A 22,461-nucleotide genomic window follows, 5' to 3' on the forward strand; every position below is an offset into this window, starting at 1 on the left:
ACTAGCGAGTCGCAAATTGGTCGCATTTGGGACTCTCAATTTGCAACTTGCTAATTGGAATGCACAACTGTGTCTCAGACACTGTTTGCGATTCCTAATGGGGTTGCAAATTGCATGCCTCATTAATATGAATGAGGGAGGTGCAATTTGCGACCCCTTCAGGAATGGCTAGCATTCACAGGGATGGTGGCCCGCTGGGGTCAGCAGACCACCATGTCTGTGGCCGTTTTTTTAATAAAGCATTTTTTTTAATGCAGCCCGTTTTCCTTAAAGGAAAACGGGATGCATTTAAAAAGAAAAATGAAACTTTTCAGTTCCATTTTTTTTAAAGGCAGTGGTCTCTGTGACCACTGCCTGCTCCTAAAAAATTATTTCCCACATACTCAGAAAGGGGAAGGGGACCCTCAAAGGTCAGGGTCAGAATGTGTGATGCATCCAGGCCCTACATCTCAAACTAGTTACACTATGCTACTTCAGAAGCCCTACACTAACCACTGACGAAATATTCAGATAGTGTGTAATCTTTCAAAAAAGAGGCTTCGTACCTGCTGTAAGGATCTAAAAACAATGTCATCTAGCATTATGGCAATTTTAGATTCAAATATGTATTTTCTATCTGTTATCGTATTGACTGGATCTGAGCAGTTTGACTCAATGAGCAGCCAGATGTTACAATTGTGAGGGACATTGGTACAGGACGCAATGCCTGTCAACATCACCACCAGATCACAGTGCAATAAAACTAGAGACTGAAGTGGAAATTACGTTGTAAAGAGAAATCAGAACAAGAGAAAGCAGGGATTAACTCACTAATTTACAAAAGGACTGAAAATGAATGAAGCTGAGGTAGAGTGTAGTGATGGCTACTACTCAGGGGCAGAGTGCACATGCCCTCCGTTGCAAAGTGGTGTACATGCTCCAGTACAATGAAAACACTGAAATGACAATACATTAAAATAAGACTACATTGGGATGGTGAATAAACATCAGCCATGCCATGACAGGAAGAATGTGCACCCTTGTCTGAAACCAATTAGCCAAGCAGGAGTGGACATGAGCTACTTCATCTCAATCTCCCCTGTAGAAGCATGAAGTACATCCCAACTGTTATTTCCAAGTGCTATCACACTCACATGCTTGTTTATTACAGAGGAGTGTTGGGTCATCTGTTATCACTGACAAACATACAACCCCAGTATTAAGCTGAGAAACAATAGGTCAATCCTTTCTGTCTCATCCCTCTATTCTTCCATTCTACAAAGCTGAATAGAGGGGTTTGCTCTGCTGTGGATAGCAAAACAAGTGCTACATAATCTCTGACTTTCGAGGCTTCCTTGTTGATCATGGACAAGAATTAATCTTCAGCAAGATCATGGGCATTTTTGACAAAAAAAGCTTACCTTATGTCCGGACTTGTATAAGATGCATGTCTGTTGAGAGATTGAAAATGAACAAACACAACTTTATCATATATGTAAATATTGCAGCCAACGTAGCATGCTCTTGCTCATCTGATACTGCTCCCTGACATGGGAAAGTTACTCAACTACAATGTTCTAACCCAAAGTTTTATACCATTGGTGTGTGCAACCATATGATATTCATTCATCAGGAATGTATTTATAAAGTTTAAATCATGGAATTATGTCACTATGATAATTACAGATATAAGTAACTTTTTTTCCAAACCCAGGCAAAACTGATTTACAGAAGTGCTTTTCAATTTCTGACACTGGATATCTTGGGCTTGATTCACAAAGGTAAACTTACACTTTTGTGAGCAGTCCTATCTTTTTATGGTCAGAGACTCCGCAGTCGTAAAGATACTGACTGTCTGTGATGTCCTACCATGGACTAATCAGAAAGACGAAAACAGCATATTTTACGTCTAGGATCAGTGAGGCTGGTAACTCGACGAAAGAGCTGTTCTTACTCTATAAAACTCTTTCAAGCGGAAATTCAGCTTTTGTCCCTGATGACTGCTCGCCAGAATTGTGTGACAAAATCGCAGACTTTTTTTCAGAAAAAATAACAAAAATATACTCAGCATTCCCTACGCAGCCCAAAACCGGGGCAGAGTTTGTTGAAAGCCCAAGGGAGTGGGGAGATAAACCAAGACTTACCAACTTCGTTACCCCTCCCACGGACGATCTGCTAAAAATCTGTAGGTCGGTGAAGTCGGGCTCTCCTCGAGACCCAACCACACCCACACGCCTGACAGATAGTCTAAGGGTACTAGAACCATACATCAGACATCTGCTCGATGTATCTTTTAGCACCAAGACAGTACCTAGGGATTGGAAAAAGGCGGTTGTTCTACCCCTCAGGAAGAAACCTACCATCAGTTTTGAGAAACTTGACAACCTCCGCCCAATTTCACTCCTTCCCTACCTGGCCAAGGTGGCTGAAAAAACGGTCAATATACAGCTAATGGACTTCGTGGAAAAGGCTGCCCTATTGCACGACACCCAATTCGGATTCCGCCCCCGCCACTCTACAGAGTCCGCACTCCTAACAGCAGTAGAGACCCTACGTCAGGGGGTGGATGAGGGACATACCATGGCCCTCATCCTATTGGACCTGAGTGCAGCATTCGACACTGTAGCGCACGACAACTTGCTACAGTGTCTGAATAACGGAGGAATATCCGAAGCTGCACTCCAATGGCTACAATCCTTCCTGACAGGGAGAAGCTTCCAGGTTCGCCAAGGCGACCACTACTCGAGAGACATAGGTTTGGGACAGGGCGTTCCTCAGGGTTCGTCCCTGAGCCCAACCTTGTTTAATCTCTATGTCTCTCCAGTGGCTTCAATTGCCGTGAGTCACGGATTGAGCATCGTGTCATACGCCGATGACACGCAGCTGGCTATCTCCCTATCGCGTGCACCCGGTCTTGCGATGGACAATTTCAGGGATTGCATGCAAGAACTTGCAGCCTGGATGTCCACCAACTGCCTTAAATTAAACGGCAACAAGACCGAGGTGCTCGTGGTGGGGAGGAACCCATCTGCTTGGTCATCGGCGTGGTGGCCTCCATGCCTGGGTGAGGCTCCCATACCCAGCCAGGGAGTTAAAAACCTTGGTGTATGGCTCGACGCTGACCTATCTTTTGGACCCCAAATAGACCGAGTTGCAGGTGTCTGTTTTAGCGTCTTAAAAACCATAAGGAAGGTCCTTGACCTCCTTCCCATGTCAGCACGGAGAACACTGGTACATGCCCTTGTGACATCACGCCTAGACTATGGCAACCTACTTTACCTGGGTACCACCTGCAAAGCTATGAATCGCCTTCAGGTAATACAGAACGCCGCAGCCCGTCTCATCCTAAAAATCCCTAAACGATCAGACACCAAAGCCGCTCTCAAAACCCTCCACTGGCTGCCAGTAAAAAGCAGAGTGGAATTCAAAGCCCTCTGTACCTGTCACCGCATCCTGGCTAAAAAATCACCTATCCCACTCCAGAACTTAGTGACAAGGTATATACCAGCACGCGATCTGCGCTCCTCATATGGGGGCCTACTCCAGGTTCCTAGAGTCAGAAGGGCCTGTATGGGCGGACGCTCCTTCCGCTATCTGGCAGCAAAAAGCTGGAATTCCCTCCCTCTCCATCTCCGCCTTGATTCAACTGAATCCAGCTTCCGCAAGAATCTAAAAACATACCTGTTCTCCAGATAACTGATCACTGGTCTGCAAACCTCGCACAGTGTTCTTCAGTTGTAGCGCGGGGACACGCTTCTGCGTAACCTAGCGCTTTATAAGCCACCCTTATTATTATTATTATACTTGTAAAATACATTTGGGAAAGGCAAATAATCCCAAAAGTACACAAAAGTGTAGGTTTCCCTTTGTGAATCAGGCCCAAATCAGGGTAAAATATATTAAATAGATCATACATGTTAAATAAGAATTCAGGGTACAGGAATATATTTTAAAAATTCACCAAAGGCAATATTCAATTTTTCTTTTTTCTTTCAAAAAAATCCCATTTCGGATTTGACATAATATTTTAAGCAAAACAGCCAAAATATGCAAGGGACTTTAGTGTGGGTAGTGGTGTAGTGTAGTAGTGTTTTAGGGTTTAGGGTAGTGTAGTGGTGGGAGTAGTGTGGGTAGTGTTGTAGTGTGGTAGTGTTTTTGGGTTAGGGGTAATGTAGGGGTGGGAGTAGTGTGGGTATTGTTGTAGTGTAGTAGTGTTTTAGGGTTTAGGGTAGTGTAGGGGTGGGAGTAGTGTGGATAGTGTTGTAGTGTGGTAGTGTTTTTGGGTTAGGGGTACTTTAGGGGTGGGAGTAGTGTGTTGTGTAGGTGTAGGGATGTCACTTACCTTGCAAACTTTTACTAAGAGTATTGCTTTACCACGCATGCCTTTGCGTTGTGTTGGCATGCTTGGTAAAAGCATACTCATGGTAAAAGTATGCGATGTAATGGCATGCAATATCATTGACATTGGGTAGTAATACCCCCGTTGTAATGGCACGCGTGGTATTACTATGCAATGTAATGACATACATCCCAATACACAGGGGGAGACCAAACCAAATACTAAGAAAGTGTAATGTGAACTGTGACCAAAGTTGGGACTCGGACCAGGAGACTCCGAAGAGTTGGGGACACAAGGAACCTCCCAGGGTAAGTACCCAGGAACCCCACGGAGGCTGTGTGCAGAGTGGAAACACAGCTAAGTACTCAATAGAAGTCAACTGGGAAATCGCGGTTCCAGTTTTGAAGAAGAGGGACCCTTCCCAGTGGACCCTGAAGAAACCCTGTGGAAGACAGAACGTTGGAGAGACACCTCACCCGTGGCTACCCCAGGAATCAGGGTACTGCCATGCTTAGGTGCGAAGTGACATCGGAAACCACCGTGGACTACAATGGAGGACTTCAGTAAAGATGCTGCTGGCCAAGACTGCACAAGAGTCTGGTGGATTCCAAGGGTGGATTCTTGAAGTGAAGAACCTGCAAGCAGAGGTGACAGAGTTTATGCTACTCGGAGGTGACCAGGAGGCACAGAAGAGCAATGACCACCGATGACAGAAGTTGCATTATAGATGACAGTGACCTTGTTGTTGAAACTGTAAGGACCATGCGACGCTGAGGAGGACCAAGAGCCATTAATGAGCCGCCCAATGCTGGAAATCGAGAACCAGGGGGCCGGTGGGAACACCAGCAAGCTTTGGCCACAGCAACAGGCGTGGAGAACGATGAAGGAGCAACATAGGGACCAGTAAGGTCCCAGGGACTCACCAAGGGCAGGAGAGTCAGAACACGCCCCGAGCCAGCGGGGCACCCCACTGAAGTAGCAGAAGACCCTAGAGAAGACTCACAGGCCAAAGACACAGGAGTCACAGGAGGACCTCAAGCAAGCCACCAAAGATGAAGGCCCCCGGTGCAAAGGATGCAGTGAGGATGAAGATTTTGGCAGGAAGAGATGCTGGAGGCTGGAGATGTTTGTTGCCCGAAGATCTCTGTAGTGCAGAGCGAAGAAACCTTGGCTACAGCAAGTCGACATGGTGCACAGGGGTTCAGTCACAGCAGTTTCGACAAGGGATACTGGCTTCAAATTGCAGAGAGTACAGGTCAGGCCTCGATGGAGTTGCAGAACCTCCACCTGTGTTGCTGAGCCTTTCAAAGTCCATGGGACGTCAAAAGCAGAAGACCGGTCAGCTTCTTTGGTTGCCATCACAGATCTGGGTTGAATCCATCATCTCTCCGCCACCCCTCTTGAGATCCAGCCTTATGCAAGACCTGGCTTGGCACTTTGCTTACTTTGGAACTGGATTCAAGCTAGCCTGGCTGATGAGGGGTGTGTAGGAGGCTGGCTTGCTATATGGTGCATACGTAGTCAAGTGTAGCACCCTGCACCAATCCAGAAAACCCTTATGGTGTTTTTAGTGGTTTAGACAACCTTAGAACGCTCTTTAAGTGGTAGCTGTGAAGAGCAGCCTTCAGGCTTAGTCTAGGAGGAATGTAAGGCAGCTTGTTTCACCAGTATCTAATCTTCGAGTTCAGATTAAGTGAAAAAGAACCACACAGTATAGTTATAAAAATAGTTATTTATCACAGAGCCTCATTATCTCAATGCAGTATCTCCTACCCGGAGATATAATTACAATACTTTGCTAACACGACAGGTAAGTAGCATGAAAACACAGTGGTCTCCCAGGGGAGACCAAAGCATTTACAAAAATAGTGAATATGACTAGCAACCGAAGTCGTGAGCTTCCCAGAACACTTAGAAGTGCTGAGGGACCAAGGAACCATCCAAGGTAAGGACCCAGGAACCACATAGGCTGTGTGCTAAATTAATGCGCGACTGCGTGCTGAAGGAAATTCAATGGGGTAGTATCGTTTGCAGTTCCTATGAAAAAGGACCCATCCCAGAGGACTTGGGAGACACCCAATAGAAGATGGATCGTTTGAGTGCCACCCCACCCCTGGATATCCAGAAGACCAGGTTACCTGCCCCAGGGAACCCCCATAGACCCCAAAGGAGAACTTTAAGTAGATGTTGCTGATGAAGAAGCTGGAAGAGTCCATTGGAATCCAAGGGTGGACTCAAGAAGAAGAGTACCTGTAAGCATAGGGGACAGAGTCTAGGTCACTCAGGAGTGACCAGTTGGCACGGAAGTCAAGTGCCCACCAATGTCGACTGTTACAGGAGGAATGATGGTGTCCTTGTCTCTCCAGCTACGTAGACCAGGTGATGCTGAGGGCCTCCGGGAATGGCATATGAGCTGTCCCACGTCAGATGTCAACAGCCAGGGGGTCGGTGTCTGGTGGGTGCCCCACCAGGCCTTGGCAATGGCAACACAAGTAAGAAGACAAAAAGGTACAGGGTCGGGACCAGCAAGGTCCAAGAGAATCACCACATTCAAGTAAGTCTGGATAGGCCACAAGCAAGCAGGGAAGACTACTGAAATCAAAGAAAACCCTTGTCAGGGCCCAAAGATCTCTGGAGACAAGAGTTGCCCACCTCAGCAATGGGCAGCCAACGCAGTGCACAGGGACTTGTTCCGGCAGTGCAGATGAGGGATCCTGGCCTCAGACTCGGTCTGAAGACAGTACAGTACTCGAACAAGTTGCAGAATCGTCTCCTGTGTTGCTGAACCTGTTGGCATCTGTAGGAGCCCAGGATCAGCAAATCGGTCAGCTATGTTGCGGTGCCTGCGAATGCAGGAGAGTGACTTCTTCACTCCACTCCAATGGAGGTTCCTTCGGGTGTCTTTAGATGTCCACAGGCCTTGGATGGAACCTGTATGGAGCACAGACACTGACAGTGTTACAATCTCGAAGAACAAAGAGATCAGGAGCAGTTGGAGTCTTCCTAGTTGTAGTCTCAGTTCCAGTGCCAAGTCCAATGCGGTGAGTCTGACTTAGTCAGTATGACACGGTCAGAATGTCCAGACGGTTAAAGAGGACGCGGAGTTACTTCTGAATCGAATCCCACCGCAAATCTAGGCACCCTCAGGGAAGACCTTGATTACCCTAAGGAAAGGGTTGAGATGATTCAGATGGTCCTTCCCAGAGGATGGGCTGGACAATGGGGAGGATACTCTCACGTCCTTTGGCCAGTTTCACGCCGGGGGCGAGCCAACGGCTCCCTGAACTGTTTTGAGCTGGAGTATGAAAGGAGGGCACCAAATGTGCCCCTCAAACAGTCTGAGTGGCGCTGGCAAGCGCCCCACCCTGGCCCAATACACTAAACCCTGTCTGGAAGGTGGTCAGACCTCCCTGTGACAGGATATCTATTGTTCTGCCTTCCCCTGCTCGAGCTCGGCTCAACAGTAGGAGGCAGAATCATGCCTCAGGTCCGCACAGCCCTAGCTTGCTGTTCAGTCCTGGAAAACTGGGACCGGGAGCACTGAGGGTCTCCCGAAGAAGATTTACAGTGCATGGAATTATACCTCCCACACTGTTTACGGTGTGGAGGTATGATTACAACATGTTTGATGCCAAACATGACTGGATTTGTTAACGCCAGTTGAGAGAAGGTTGTTGTGTCATGACGCGTGGCCACTCTATATATCGTAATGGCTGATGCACTGACAACCCACAAAAATGGACTTCAAAGGTTGCAGGGGTGTCCCGCTCATTCTGGGGCACACTCACACTTAGAACCAAGTACCCTGCCTTTGGGACTGAAAGGCCTGCTGGAGGGGTAACTTGGAGGTTTAACTTGCAGTGTTGTTAGATATAAGGAGACATATCTTTCATGAGACATATCTTTCATGCAGTTTTTACATCGCAACATCCTTTACAACGCATACATTTACATGTACAACACATTTTTTTAACTACATTTACAACGCATTCCAAGACATCACATTATACATTTACATGTACAACACATTTTTTTTAAACTACATTTACAACGCATTCCATTACATCGCATTATACCTTTACAACGCATACCATTACATTGCATTTAAGGTAAATGTTGGATAGTGTTGGGGTACAAATTGCTATTCTAACTCAAGAGGGTGCAACAGTAGGGTAAGTGTTGGATAGTGTAGGGGTAAACATTACTACTATAACTCCAGGGGGTGCAACAGTAGGGTAAGTGTTGCATAATGCAGGGTTACTATGGGTTGTAATAGTATGCGTTGTAATGACATGCGATGTAAAGCCTGCATTGTAATGACATGCGTTGTAGTGTCATGCGTTGTAGTAACTTGCAATGTAATTGATGAGTTGTAGTGATATGCGTTTTAAAGGATGTTGTGATGTAAGGAGTGTGTTGTAAATGTAGTGCGATGTAATGTCTGTTTTGTATATGTTGTTTCCCACTTACACAGGATGCAAAGGTAGGCATGTAGTCAGAGTTTGGAGGGTCCCCTATGGGTGGCATAACATATGCTGCAGCTCTTGGGGGACCACTTGTGTACCTAGGCCCTGGGTACCTTAGTACCATATACTAGGGGACTTACTAGGGTACACCAGCAGCCAATTAGGAATGGAACAAGGTACTCACCATAGCCAATTTAGGGAGAAAGCACACTGACTGGCGTCCAGATTAGCAGGATACCAGTCACACCAGCCAGAAAAACAGTATGACACCAACAGAAAAGTGGGGGTAACCATGAAAGCAGATCCTACTTTCCAACAGGTGTTACCCTGAAACCAGTCCCAGGATGCTAAGTTTCCAGTCCAGAGAGGACCTGGCTTGGAAGTGTTTGCTGGACTATTCTCATGAAGAACAAGTTCAAGACTGATTTGCATATGGCTGGGTCTGAACTGGGGTGGCAATGTGAGCTACAGAATCATGATGGATTTAACCCAGATCTGTGAATGAAGATGAGTGTCTGAAAGGTTTCAGTGCTTCGTCCATCATCTCCTTGTGTTTGCTTTGTTCACCCTAATTTGGCAGAGTATACCCAAATGTGGGTCCCTTGCTCACTTTGCTACTGGATTTAAGCTAGCCTGGCTGATGAGGGGTTTTACCCTGAAACCAGTCCCAGGATGCCTGTTTCCAGTGTAGGGAAGACCTAGTTGGCAGTTTGGGATGGACTGGTCCCATGAGGAACAGAGTCAATACTGATTTGCATATGGTTGAGTCTGAATTGGGGTGGCGACGTCAGCTAAAGAATGATGGATTCAACACAGATCTGTGACTGGGGGTGAGTGTCTGAAAGATTTCAGTGCTCTGCACATCATCTCCATGTGTTTGCTATTGTTTAGGTAGACAGGAAGGCACTTGGGAAGGAGATGAGGAACCAGTTGCTAAACCTGTTTTTGGGGACATGTAGCACCCCTTAGTAGATACACCTCTGGGTTCAGCTAGGGAGCTCTATTTGTCAAGAGAGTGTTCCTGCCATGTTGGATGTAGGCAGAATGATACATCCTGGGTAGATAGCCAGATGCCATACTTCAGAGAAAGTAGACATCAGAAGGGAAGGCATCTGGTAGCCCTTTGGCTACCAACTGCCATTCTACTGAGTGCATTTTCTGAGCATAAAAAGGGCACTTCTGGAACCCACAACCCAGATATCGATGGGAGTGGTTGAAAGACTGAAGAAGGACTGCACTGCTGCACCAAAATCCCGCTGAAGAGAGGCTGCACAAACATGGACTGCACCAGCTGTCAACAAGTGCCTGCTTTACCCTGCTTGTGGAGTTGTTGTTTACCAAGCCCTGCTGAACTAAGACAAAAAGGGGGGTGGTGATGAACAGAGTGTCTGAGTTAAACAGACCACTCTTACCCAGTCCAAAGATCAGGGCTTGATCCATCACCGTTATTTATCTCACTGCCCCATCCCAGCTCAGAACCTGGCTATATGCAAATCAGTCTGTCCCTGGCCCAGTGCATCATGGGAACAGGGCAGACTAAACTACCAAGCCAATTCTTCACCAGAAAGGAGACAAGCTACCGGGGACCGGTTTCTGGCATTTCAGCCTTCTTCGGCCCGGCTTGCTTGAATCCTGATGGAGCAGTGAGAAAGGGACTCATGTCTGAGTATACCCTGCCACACCTATAGTGGCCAAAAACGATTTACAAAAAGGGGGGTGGTGATGAACAGAGTGTCTGAGTTAAACAGACCACTCTTACCCAGTCCAAAGATCAGGGCTTGATCCATCACCGTTATTTATCTCACTGCCCCATCCCAGCTCAGAACCTGGCTATATGCAAATCAGTCTGTCCCTGGCCCAGTGCATCATGGGAACAGGGCAGACTAAACTACCAAGCCAATTCTTCACCAGAAAGGAGACAAGCTACCGGGGACCGGTTTCTGGCATTTCAGCCTTCTTGTTGGATCTAGCCCTGATCTCTTGACTGGGTGAGAGCTTTCTGCTTAATTCAGAGACTCTGTCCCTCACCACCCCTTGTTGTAAATATTTTTGTCCACCCTGAGCGTGGAAGGGTATTCTCAGATGTGAGACCCTTGCTCATTGCACCATCAGGATTCAAGCAAACCGGGCCGAAGACGGCTGTAATGCCAGAAACCGGTCCCCGGGAGCTTGTTTCCTTCCCAGTGTAAGAATTGGCTTTTGTAGTTTGGTTTGCCCTGTTCCCATCATGCACTGGGACAGGAACAGACTAATTTGCATACAGCCAGGTTCTGAAACTGGGATGGTGCAGTGAGCTAAAAAACGGTGTTGGATCTAGCCCTGATCTCTTGACTGGGTGAGAGCTTTCTGCTTAATTCAGAGACTCTGTCCCTCACCACCCCTTGTTGTAAATACTGCTGAACTAAGAGACTCAAAGAGTCCTTTGGCTGACCTTTGGGTTTACAGCACAGAGCCTCATCAACTGAAGAAGCCTGTTGGACCAAGTTGGTTGATCTGTTTGCCACCACTCGCTGCCATTCAGCACCAGAGACCAGGACTGAAATGTTCAAAGTTGCACTAAGTCTGCTGACCCAGAAGAGTTGTCAGAGTGCAGATTGGTCATTTAGAAGAGCAGTTACTGTCCAAGGAAGGATACTGCTGTAACCATGTTACCGGGAACTGGTGGTACTTTAGAATGGGACTTCCACTGGGGATTCAGAGGTCTTTGAGAGACGTCGATCCCTGAGGCCAGGACAATTTTACTAAGCTTGTGAACAGAAAATCAGCTATACGAAGACTGCATTCAACCTCATTGCATCCACAGCTTCCTTGAGCATCTTCAGCATCTTGTATGACCTTTCATCAGGACCTTTCATCAGGACAACTTCCATAGAAGCCTGTAACATGAGGATAAATGTACCTGGAACTGACTGAAAACTTCTTCTCCCTCCAAGGTAACTGTTTCTGAGAACATTGCTGGTCCCCTTGATTTGCTTCCTGTAGGAGTTGGTCACCTAAAGTAACTGATAGTAACTGCATTGACACTTACCAAAGTTTTTCTTGATAAGGTTTCCAAGTGTCAAATGTATTGAATTCTCCCATGCTTGTTCATGGTTAAATAAAATGTGCATATTTAATATACCTTGTAAAGTCTATATCCCCAGAACTGTCGGTTCATCTTTTTTTATTATCTTGTCTAAAAATATACATATTACAGCCTATTTCAATGAATTGGAGTCATATTTCTTGAGTGTCTTGTGTATTTCCTCTTCCATTGTTTTGGTGCTGTTTAAATGCTTTACACTTGATCCTTTATGTAAGCCTGACTGCTCAGAGCCACCCCTACCCGGCGTAAAGCTTTGGGTTTGACAAACAAAACCTACTGTTAACAACCAGGTTAACAAGTGTATGAGACAGTGAGATGACACAAATACTTTGTATAATACACAACATTCCCTCACAGGGGGAACACGTTATCCACATCAACTGAAATGCTGGAGGGGGCAAAACTGATAGTACTGAGCATTTGCAGAGGAGGTGAATAAGTCCACCTGAGCCAACATGTCCTGGGCTAACTCTGGTAGAAAACCCCAGTCATTATCGGCAGGATAACGCCAGCTCAGGCTTTCTGCTCTGACATTCAGAAACCCTGTCAGGTCATTAACGGTGAGTCACATCCCTTGGAGGTGCACCCAAGACCACAGTGTCAACATTTTAAGGCAAAGTAGGTGAGACCCTACTACCCCTTTCTTGTTGTCATATAACTTCGCAGTTGTCTTGTCCATCAAGATGTGGATGCACTGATCTACAACGAAGGGTAGGAAGGACTAGAGCTTCAGTCGAATTCCATGCAGTTCTAACACGTTGATATGAAGAACCTGGTCTTCCAGAGACTGGAGGCCCCTGATCCTCCAGATTAGCTCTCCAACCCAGGATGGAGGCATACGTCACCATCGTAGTCACAGGTAAAAGGGGAGTGAAGATCATTATGTGTGTCAGGTTCTCCTTAGTCCGCTACCAAGGCCCTTCGGTCACATCCCCAAGAGAAGATCATTTTGGAGATTAAAAGGTCTACCCCTCACTTTAGCCACTGCAAGCATATGCACCACTGCAGGTTCCTAAATTTGCCAACTTGTTATATGTGACCAGGAGAATAAAGCAAGCGAGTAGACCCACGCATCATAAGACTCTCAGAACTGGAACTATTGCACCTGGTTGGAAGAACGCAATCATCTCCTGGATGTCTCTGACTCACGGTGGAGGAGGAAAGATGTGGAGAAGGATGGTGTCCAGTGCATACTGCTGAACTGGAGTTGTTGGGAGGGCCATAGGTGAGATTTGGGCCTGTCGATCAAAAAGCCCAGGTCGAATAGCAGAGATCCTGCCGGCTGCAGATGATGCTACAATATCTCCAGCGAGTTGGCTTTGCTGAGCCAGGCATGCAGGTACAAAAAAACTGTGCAGCCCACCGTTAGTGATAGGACGTAACCATTCCCATCACCTTTGAGAACAGTCCAGGTACCAATGTCAAACAAAAAGAGCAGCGCTGCAAATTGGTAGCATGTGGAACCCACCACAAATCGCAGGTACCTCGGATGGGACGGCAGGAAAGGAATGTGGATCCTGGCTACAATTGCAGAAGAAGCTGATCTAGGGTCAGCATCTTGAAAGGAATGTGGATCCAAACTACAATTCTTTTTGGGCACCAGGAGGTAACACACTCAGCAACCTTAGCCTATTTTCTTCTCTGATACTACCTCCACCACCCCTTTCTGAAGGAGAGTTGCCACATCTTGCTGCAAAATAGTCAAAGGATCAGGTGGTGGGGAGAAGGGATGAGGTGAAATGGAAAATGGAGCCTGAAGAAAGGGAAGAGAGTACCTCATTTTTGTTATTTAAAGGACGCACTGGTCGGAAATATTAGCCTTCAAGGTCAGACAAAAATGGAACATCTGCACTCCTACAGATTTTGTGTGACGTTGGAGAGAGAAATTATGCCTGCTTCCTGGTAGGCGCAGTGTGAGGAGGAGGATAAGGAGGAGGAATAAGGTTGCAAAGCGAACCAATGGCCTTGTCTTCTAGGTCAGCACCTGTATTGACAAATAGGGGGTGGGAGCCTGATGCTGGTGTGGCTAGTACTGTCTGGAACAAAAGGAAGAACCTCTCCCAAAGTCACTAAAACAGCAAAAGGAGGGGAAGTCTTTGGATGATGGTTAAAGCTGAAGGCCCAGTGCAGAGGGCTTCAAAGTCTTAAATCATTCCAGCAACAAATCCTCTTTATTGCAGACGAGGCGTACCTCAGGAGAGGTAAAGTCCATCAGATTGGATCGGACGTCTGGGGAGAAGTTGGAGTTTTTGAGCTAAGCATGGGTAGAAATAAAGGTCCCCATGGCTTGGGCAAAGGAGTTAGCTGAATCAAGCCCTGGTTTAATGATATGTAGAGAAGCATCCTGACTGTCTGTGATGACCTCCTGAAAATGCTCTTTCATGTCTGCGAGGATGTGTGGTGACATCATTTGGGCCATGTATGATAAGGCATGGGAATAATGGGTGAGAAGGTACAGGGCACCACCAAAATAATGTTTGACACCCCATCATACCTATCTAGTGGAGACTCCCTGCTTCTGGAGTACCATTAATACATGCCCCTTGTGCAATACTTCTACTTCGGCACACTTTAGAATGCAAACCATCTTCTAGAAAGGGGCCTTTCGTCTCTTCATAGCTTTGTGAAGGAGTTGTTGACCAATGTGCAGTGTTCTGCTGGGTCAACCCCACACATTACACAGCGACTCTCAGGGTCAATGCAAATGGGCGAGGAGGAAAGACATCCTCTCTACCCCTAGAATATGTCTTTGAATCTTCCAGAGAGCTTAGGACCAGATGTATGACCCGCCAACTAGCGAGTCGCAAATTGGTCGCATTTGGGACTCTCAATTTGCAACTTGCTAATTGGAATGCACAACTGTGTCTCAGACACTGTTTGCGATTCCTAATGGGGTTGCAAATTGCATGCCTCATTAACATTAATAAGGGAGGCGCAATTTGCGACCCCTTCAGGAATGGCTAGCATTCACAGGGATGGTGGCCCGCTGGGGTCAGCACACCACCATGTCTGTGGCCGTTTTTTTAATAAAGCATTTTTTTTAATGCAGCCCGTTTTCCTTAAAGGAAAACGGGATGCATTTAAAAAGAAAAATGAAACTTTTCAGTTCCATTTTGTTTAAAGGCAGTGGTCTCTGTGACCACTGCCTGCTCCTAAAAAATAATTTCCCACATACTCAGAAAGGGGAAGGGGACCCTCAAAGGTCATGGTCAGAATGTGTGATGCATCCAGGCCCTACATCTCAAACTAGTTACACTATGCTACTTCAGAAGCCCTACACTAACCACTGATGAAATATTCAGATAGTGTGTAATCTTTCAAAAAATAGGCTTCGTACCTGCTGTAAGGATCTAAAAACAATGTCATCTAGCATTATGGCAATTTTAGATTCAAATATGTATTTTCTATCTGTTATCGTGCTGACTGGATCTGAGCAGTTTGACTCAATGAGCAGCCAGATGTTACAATTGTGAGGGACATTGGTACAGGACGCAATGCCTGTCAACATCACCACCAGATCACAGTGCAATAAAACTAGAGACTGAAGTAGAAATTACGTTGTAAAGAGAAATCAGAACAAGAGAAAGCAGGGACTAACTCACTAATTTACAAAAGGACTGAAAATGAATGAAGCTGAGGTAGAGTGTAGTGATGGCTACTTCTCAGGGGCAGAGTGCACATGACCTCCGTTGCATTTTTAAAAAGTGGTGTACATGCTCCAGTACAATGAAAACACTGAAATGACAATACATTAAAATAAGACTACATTGGGATGGTGAATAAACATCAGCCATGCCATGACAGGAAGAATGTGCGCCCTTGTCTGAAACCAATTAGCCAAGCAGGAGTGGACATGAGCTACTTCATCTCAATCTCCCCTGTAGAAGCATGAAGTACATCCCAACTGTTATTTCCAAGTGCTATCACACTCACATGCTTGTTTATTACAGAGGAGTATTGGGTCATCTGTTATCACTGACCACTGACAAACATACAACCCCAGTATTAAGCTGAGAAACAATAGGTCAATCCTTTCTGTCTCATCCCTCTATTCTTCCATTCTACAAAGCTGAATAGAGGGGTTTGCTCTGCTGTGGATAGCAAAACAAGTGCAACATAATCTCTGACTTTCAAGGCTTCCTTGTTGATCATGGACAAGAATTAATCTTCAGCAAGATCATGGGGATTTTTGACAAAAAGCTTACCTTATGTCCGCACTTGTATAAGATGCATGTCTGTTGAGAGATTGAAAATGAACAAACACAACTTTATCATATATGTAAATATTGCAGCCAACGTAGCATGCTCTTGCTCATCTGATACTGTTCCCTGACATGGGAAAGTTACTCAACTACAATGTTCTAACCCAACGTTTTATACCATTGGTGTGTGCAACCATATGATATTCATTCATCAGGAATGTATTTATAAAGTTTAAATCATGGAATAATGTCACTATGATAATTACAGATGTTATGTTATGTTATGTTATGTTAATTATTCATTTCTATAGCGCACAGCTACTCAAAAAGAGTGTCCCGGCGCTTTATTGGAGAAAGAGAAAAAACTGCGACATACTAACATAACACCAAATAAAAGACTAAAAGAAGTGTGAGCCAAGGATTCACGAGAGACCGGCTACTGAGTGAACAGCCAAGTTTTAAGGCCTTTCCTAAAAGCCAGCAAGCTAGTGGCTCCCCGCAGATATAAGTAACTTTTTTTCCAAACCCAGGCAAAACTGATTTACAGAAGTGCTTTTCAATTTCTGACACTGGATATCTTGGGCTTGATTCACAAAGGTAAACTTACACTTTTGTGGGCAGTCCTATCTTTTTATGGTCAGAGACTCCGCAGTCGTAAAGATACTATTTGTAAAATACATTTGGGAAAGGCAAATAATCTCAAAAGTACACAAAAGTGTAGGTTTCCCTTTGTGAATCAGGCCCAAATCAGGGAAAAAGATATTAAATAGATCATACATGTTAAATAAGAATTCAGGGTACAGGAATATATTTTAAAAATTCACCAAAGGCAATATTCAATTTTTCTTTTTTCTTTCAAAAAAATTCCATTTGGGATTTGACATAATATTTTAAGCAAAACAGCCAAAATATGCAAGGGACTTTAGAGGTAGTCACAAATGTGTGTCAAAAATATTGACATTCACTATTGCCAAAATGTTAACAGCAAGACCTTTATAGAATGGGGAGCCTAGAAACCTCAAGTGTGACGGTGTAACTGCCTTTCTTGTGAGCCTCCTCCATCACCCCATTCATCTCTCCCCAAGACCTAATTAACACATTTTATTATGCTCATCGTTGATGAAGTCTATCAGAAATGTTGAAAAGGGGAATAGTCACAATGCCATAACAGTATCTATTTTTAGGGTTATTTTTCAGTTCTGAGTGCCTTAGTAGGACACAAGGTCTACCTCTTCTTCTTCTGGTGCTGTGCTCATTTCTTTGTGGGTGATTGCTCTTTTTGATCTTCCAAGGAGTTAAAATTTGTCAATTCCAAAACTACTTCTCCCTCTTCAGGGATACTTGCACTATTGGCTTATGAATTCAAGTCGAACGCCAGTTAGAATAGGAATGTCCATTAATACCTGATGAACAAGTTGTATGATGTATCTGGTAGAGATATATATTAGTTGTAGATTCCTTACCTTAGAATTTCCACCAGGCTTTAGTCAGGATCTGGATATTTTTCGTTAGCAGTACCCTTGTGCGTCAGTAGGTGCCGTCTATTGGCTCCGCATCCACCGGCGCTGGGATGATGTCGCAGGACCTATATAGATGCCACCATACGCACTGATGTCAGTTCTTACCATGATTTTCCACGCCAAAAGCACAGAGCCATGAAAGACACTGACCACTGCTGCGTCCAAACCAGGGCCCTATAGGGAAGTCCCTATCCCTAGAAATCAGTTCCCTGAGCAGGGAGGATGGGTGATGTGGTAAAAAATCGACAACTAATGTATGTCTCTACCAGATGTATCATTACTGAAGGTAAGCAACTTATTTATCTTATAGAGACTATTAGTTGTAGATTTCGTACCTTAGAATAGATATTTCAGCAATACCATTACCGGTGGAGGGTCTACGAACCAAGATCACACGCGGAAGTCCTGGAGGACCGAACGGGCAAAGTATCCATCCCTACAGACTTGACTGCCCAGGCAGTAGTGTCTGGTAAACATGTGCAGAGATGCACATGTTTGTCACTGCTTGGTAGATATCAAGGAGTGGGACTCTGTGTGCAAACTCAGTGATTGCTGCTAATGCTCTAGTGGAGTGAGCACGCAACCCCACAGGAGGTTCCTTTTTCACCTGTGCATAGCATACTTTAATGCAGAGTATAACCCATCGAGATATGGTCCATTTTTTAACAGCTCGACCTTTCTTGGTACCCACATAGCCAATGAAGAGTTGAGATTCCACCCAGAAGTCTTTGGTACAATCAAGATAAAAAGACAAAGCACATTTTGGGTCCAGATGGCGGAGTCTCCTCTCCTGTTTGAAGGGATGCAGGGGCGGGTAAAAGGTAGGCAAAGTGATAGATTGTCTCACATGAAAGGGCGTGAGTACTTAAGGAAGGAAATAAGCTTTCGTTAGAGGCACATCTTTATCCAGATGGACAAACAGATAAGGAAGCTTGTAAGATAGAGCCTTAAGCTCGCTTACTCTGCGAGCAGAGGTGATGGCAATTAGGAAAGTAGTTTTGAGAGTCAGCAGCCTGAGAGTACAAATATGAGGGGGCTCGAAGGGAGCCCACATTTGAAGCTCAAAACTAAATTTAAATCCCATTGGGGCATTATGAAAGGAGACGGATTAAACAAATAAATAGGGCCCTTAAGAACCTAATACCAATGTAAGACTTAAATAAAAAAAGCTGATCTTAAAGGCGTAGAAAGGAAGAGATAGCTTCAAGATATCCTTTAAGAGTGCCCAAAGCACAACCCTGCTGGGCCAAAGAAAGTATGAACAAGAGAATCTCTGAAATACGGGTACAAAGGGGATCAACAGCCTTTGCTGTACATCATTCTACAAATGTTTTCCATCTACAGGCGTATATAATTTTAGTCGAGGGATGGCTGGCTGCAAGATAACTTCACAGAATTCTGGAGGAAGGTCGAAAACTGTCAAATGTTGCCACTCAATCTCTATGCAGAGAGGTAAAGACTGAACAGGTTCTGGTGAAGAATCGCCCTCTGCTGCTACGAAAGAATATCTTCCTGAAGGTGCAGTCTGATCAAAGGATGTATGGCCATGCTCAGAAGGTGGGAGTACCAGACTCTTCGTGCCCAATCCAGAGCTACAAAAATTACTTGGGCCCGGTTAAGCTTGATCTTCTTGAGCACTCTGGGCAGAGTTGGTATAGGGGGAAAGGCGTGCAGAAAGCTGAAGCTCCACTCGCAACAAAAAGTATCGCCTAGTGAACGCTGCCTAAGAAACTCCAACGCTCAATACTACTTCATCTCTAACCAAGGCTCTCCCCACCGCTGAAAGAGACTTTGTCCCATCTCCAGATGAAAATGCCATTCGTAATCTCCCATGCACCAATGGCTCAGTTCATCCACTCTGGCATTCAGACAGCCTGCCAGATGTTAAACCACCAGGGTTATGCCCTGATGTTCCAGCCATGTCCAGAGGCGGAGAGCCTTCGAACAAAGGGTCCTTGACCCCACCCCGCCCTGTTCATTGCAGTACAACATGGCAGTGGTATTACTGTGAACACCTGCACCACTTTCCCTTTAGGAGAGAGAAGGAATGCCTTTAGTGGCAGTTTGATCGCCCAGAATGCCAGAAGGTTGACATGGAGGCCGGACTCTGCCTGTCCCAGATGGCCAACCCATCCCAGGAGTGATGCATCTGTCACCACAATCAGGTCTTGGTGTGAGAGGGAGAGGGATCTGCCTCTGACCCAATCTAGGTTCGTTAGCTACCACTGCAGTTGTTGTACAGTTTCTCCGAGATCTGGACATAGTCGAAAAGATTCCCCTGATGCTACACGCACTGAAACTTCAGATCCCACTGCAGAGCCTGCACATGCCATCTGGCATTATCCACCATCAGGAACCAGGAGGCTATGAAGCCCAGCAACCTCTGAGTCATTCTCACAGAAATCTGGGATAGAGCTGAAACATCAGTATCATAGCCTGAATATCCCGTACTTTGTGCTTGGGAGGATAGGCCTGAAACTGCACCGTGTCCGGAATCCCTCTGATGAAAGGGAGCATCTGAGAGGGAGTCAGGTGTGACTTTGGCACGTTGATAGTAAACCGCAGCGATTGCAGGAGGCCCCCCTAGTCTGGAGGTGGATGGAATCAGCCTGGGGTGAGACCCCCTTCAACAACCAGTTGTCAAGATAGGGGAAGATTGGAATACCTTTGTGTGCAGATGAGCTGCAACCACCCCCATCACCTTTGTGAACACCCGCCGGTCACTGGTAAGGCCAAAGGGGAGCATGGTGAACTAAAAGTGCTTGTTGCCCACTGTGAACTGTAGGTAACATCTGTAGGCTGGCACGACAGGGACATGAAAATAAGTGTTCTGCAAGTCCAACTCCACCATCCAATGTCCTGGATCGAGGGCATACAGGACCTGGACAAAAGTAAGCATTTTGAACTTCTCCTTCCGGAGGAAAAAGTTGAGGGTCCGGAGGTCAAGGATAAAATGTAGGCATTTGTCCTTTTTGGGCACCAGAAAGTTGTGGGAATGACAACCACAATCAACCTCTGGCACAGGGACCCTCTCTATGCCTCCATTGGCCAAGAGAGCAAAAATTTCCATGCGGAAAAGTGCCAAATGATCCTCTGACATGCAGTCGTAAGAAGGTGACATGGAGGGAGGGTTAGTCTTGAAGGGGAGGGAGTAGCCAGTTCAGACTATTTGCAGAACCCACCTGTCTGATGTGATGGGCTGTCAGCGGAAGAGGTGATGGCGAATACTTCCGTTGACTGGCTGATGATGGACCTAAAACGTAGAACTAGGAAGGTTTGGAGGCGGGGGAAGGGGTGAACTGGCTCATCCACTGGCTCCCTGACCCGTGAGGATGCTGGGTCCCACTTCCGTGGCCATGCAGAGGCTGAACAGCTTGCATGACTCGGTGGTGGGGCTAGACAGGATTTCGCTTGTTGCCCCTTCTGAAGCCACGAAAGGGATGAAAAGCAAACTGAAAAGTGCCAGCCGTGAAGCCCAAGGATCAGGCCGTAGCCTGAGAATCTTTAAAACGCTCAAGCGCAGAGTCTGCTTTGTTGCCAAAAAGGTGAGTGCCATCAAAGGGCATACCCATAAAATTTTATTGGACACCCCAGAGAAACCAGAAGTCCTCAACCAGGTATAGCGTCCCACTGCTACCGATGCAGCAATCAGGGATGTGGAAATCCTATAGCCCGACGCCCAGGACATATTGTTTGGGGTCACGGGCAACAAGTTTGAATGTGTATTTTGTCCTTGGGACAAGTAGGCCCAACGAAATGAAATGAAATGAAATGAAAATAAATTTATTGAGCGCGATTGCTGCCCGGGGGCGTCCAAGCGCTAAGTTGTGCTGAGGCGGAGAGACCAGGGACGGAGGAATTAAGACACGAAGGATTTAGCGAACAGTAGCCCTGCAGCACAAACCCTTTGGCTGCCAGTTTGCAGTACCACATTAAGGATCAGGGAAGGGTACTGCCTGTAGTTAAGTTAATATTTGTGTGCATTTGTTAATGCTGTTCAAACTTGTATTCATAGTTCATTAATTGAAAGCCTTTATTATTAGGGTGAGCGCTCCAAGTAAATGTACGTTCTGACTACACTTCTGACAGTGGTTCCAGTATGAAAATGTGTACACACGGTTTCAAAGTTTAACAACATGAGGCTATGCATGATGCTCACAGAATGCTCTCTGATTAGATGCAAATATTTGCAGAAGCTTGAAAGCAAGATTAATGTTTCTTTGCTTTCAATATAAAATGTTATTGAAAAATGAAAGTGGGGAAAAAAACATTTTGCTAAACTACTCTAAAATTTCAGGTACCATGTCTTTGCAGCATCATTTAGTAAAATGTGTTGATGCATGCTAGTATTTCCCTAAAATATTCTTATTGGAAAATGTGTGTAACCAGTTTCAATAAGATTATGGGGAACAAAAATAAACAAGCCTTGGCAAAGCCAGAAGGTCTGACATTGGTGGTCAGCTTTTTATTTTTGGCAATGCATGACTTGTTTTGGCATGGCTTTTGTAAAACCTTATTGATGTGAGAGCTGCCGGGCCCTCACCATTATAACAAACATTGGCAAATGCAAAAATTGGTTTTGGTATCAAAAACGCACACACTGCCACATTAGTTACTGGCACTGAACAAAACTACTTTGTGTACCGCTATGCTCCTTGCGAAAGAGCAGAATGCGGTCACTCAAAGTGAAGCCAGATGATTCTGAGAGAGAATTTTAATAAACACAATAGGTCATAGTTAACGCCAAACCAAATTTGGGGCCCAATTATGAAAGAAAGTCTCAAAAGTGCACCTTTGGTATATGGCTTTCGTGAATTCACAAGAATTTACATTAGTAGGGCAAGAAATTGTACTTCTACAAAATATTTGT

Source organism: Lissotriton vulgaris, chromosome 8 (assembly GCF_964263255.1).
Source record: "Lissotriton vulgaris chromosome 8, aLisVul1.2, whole genome shotgun sequence".
Classification (NCBI taxonomy): Eukaryota; Metazoa; Chordata; class Amphibia; order Caudata; family Salamandridae; genus Lissotriton; species Lissotriton vulgaris.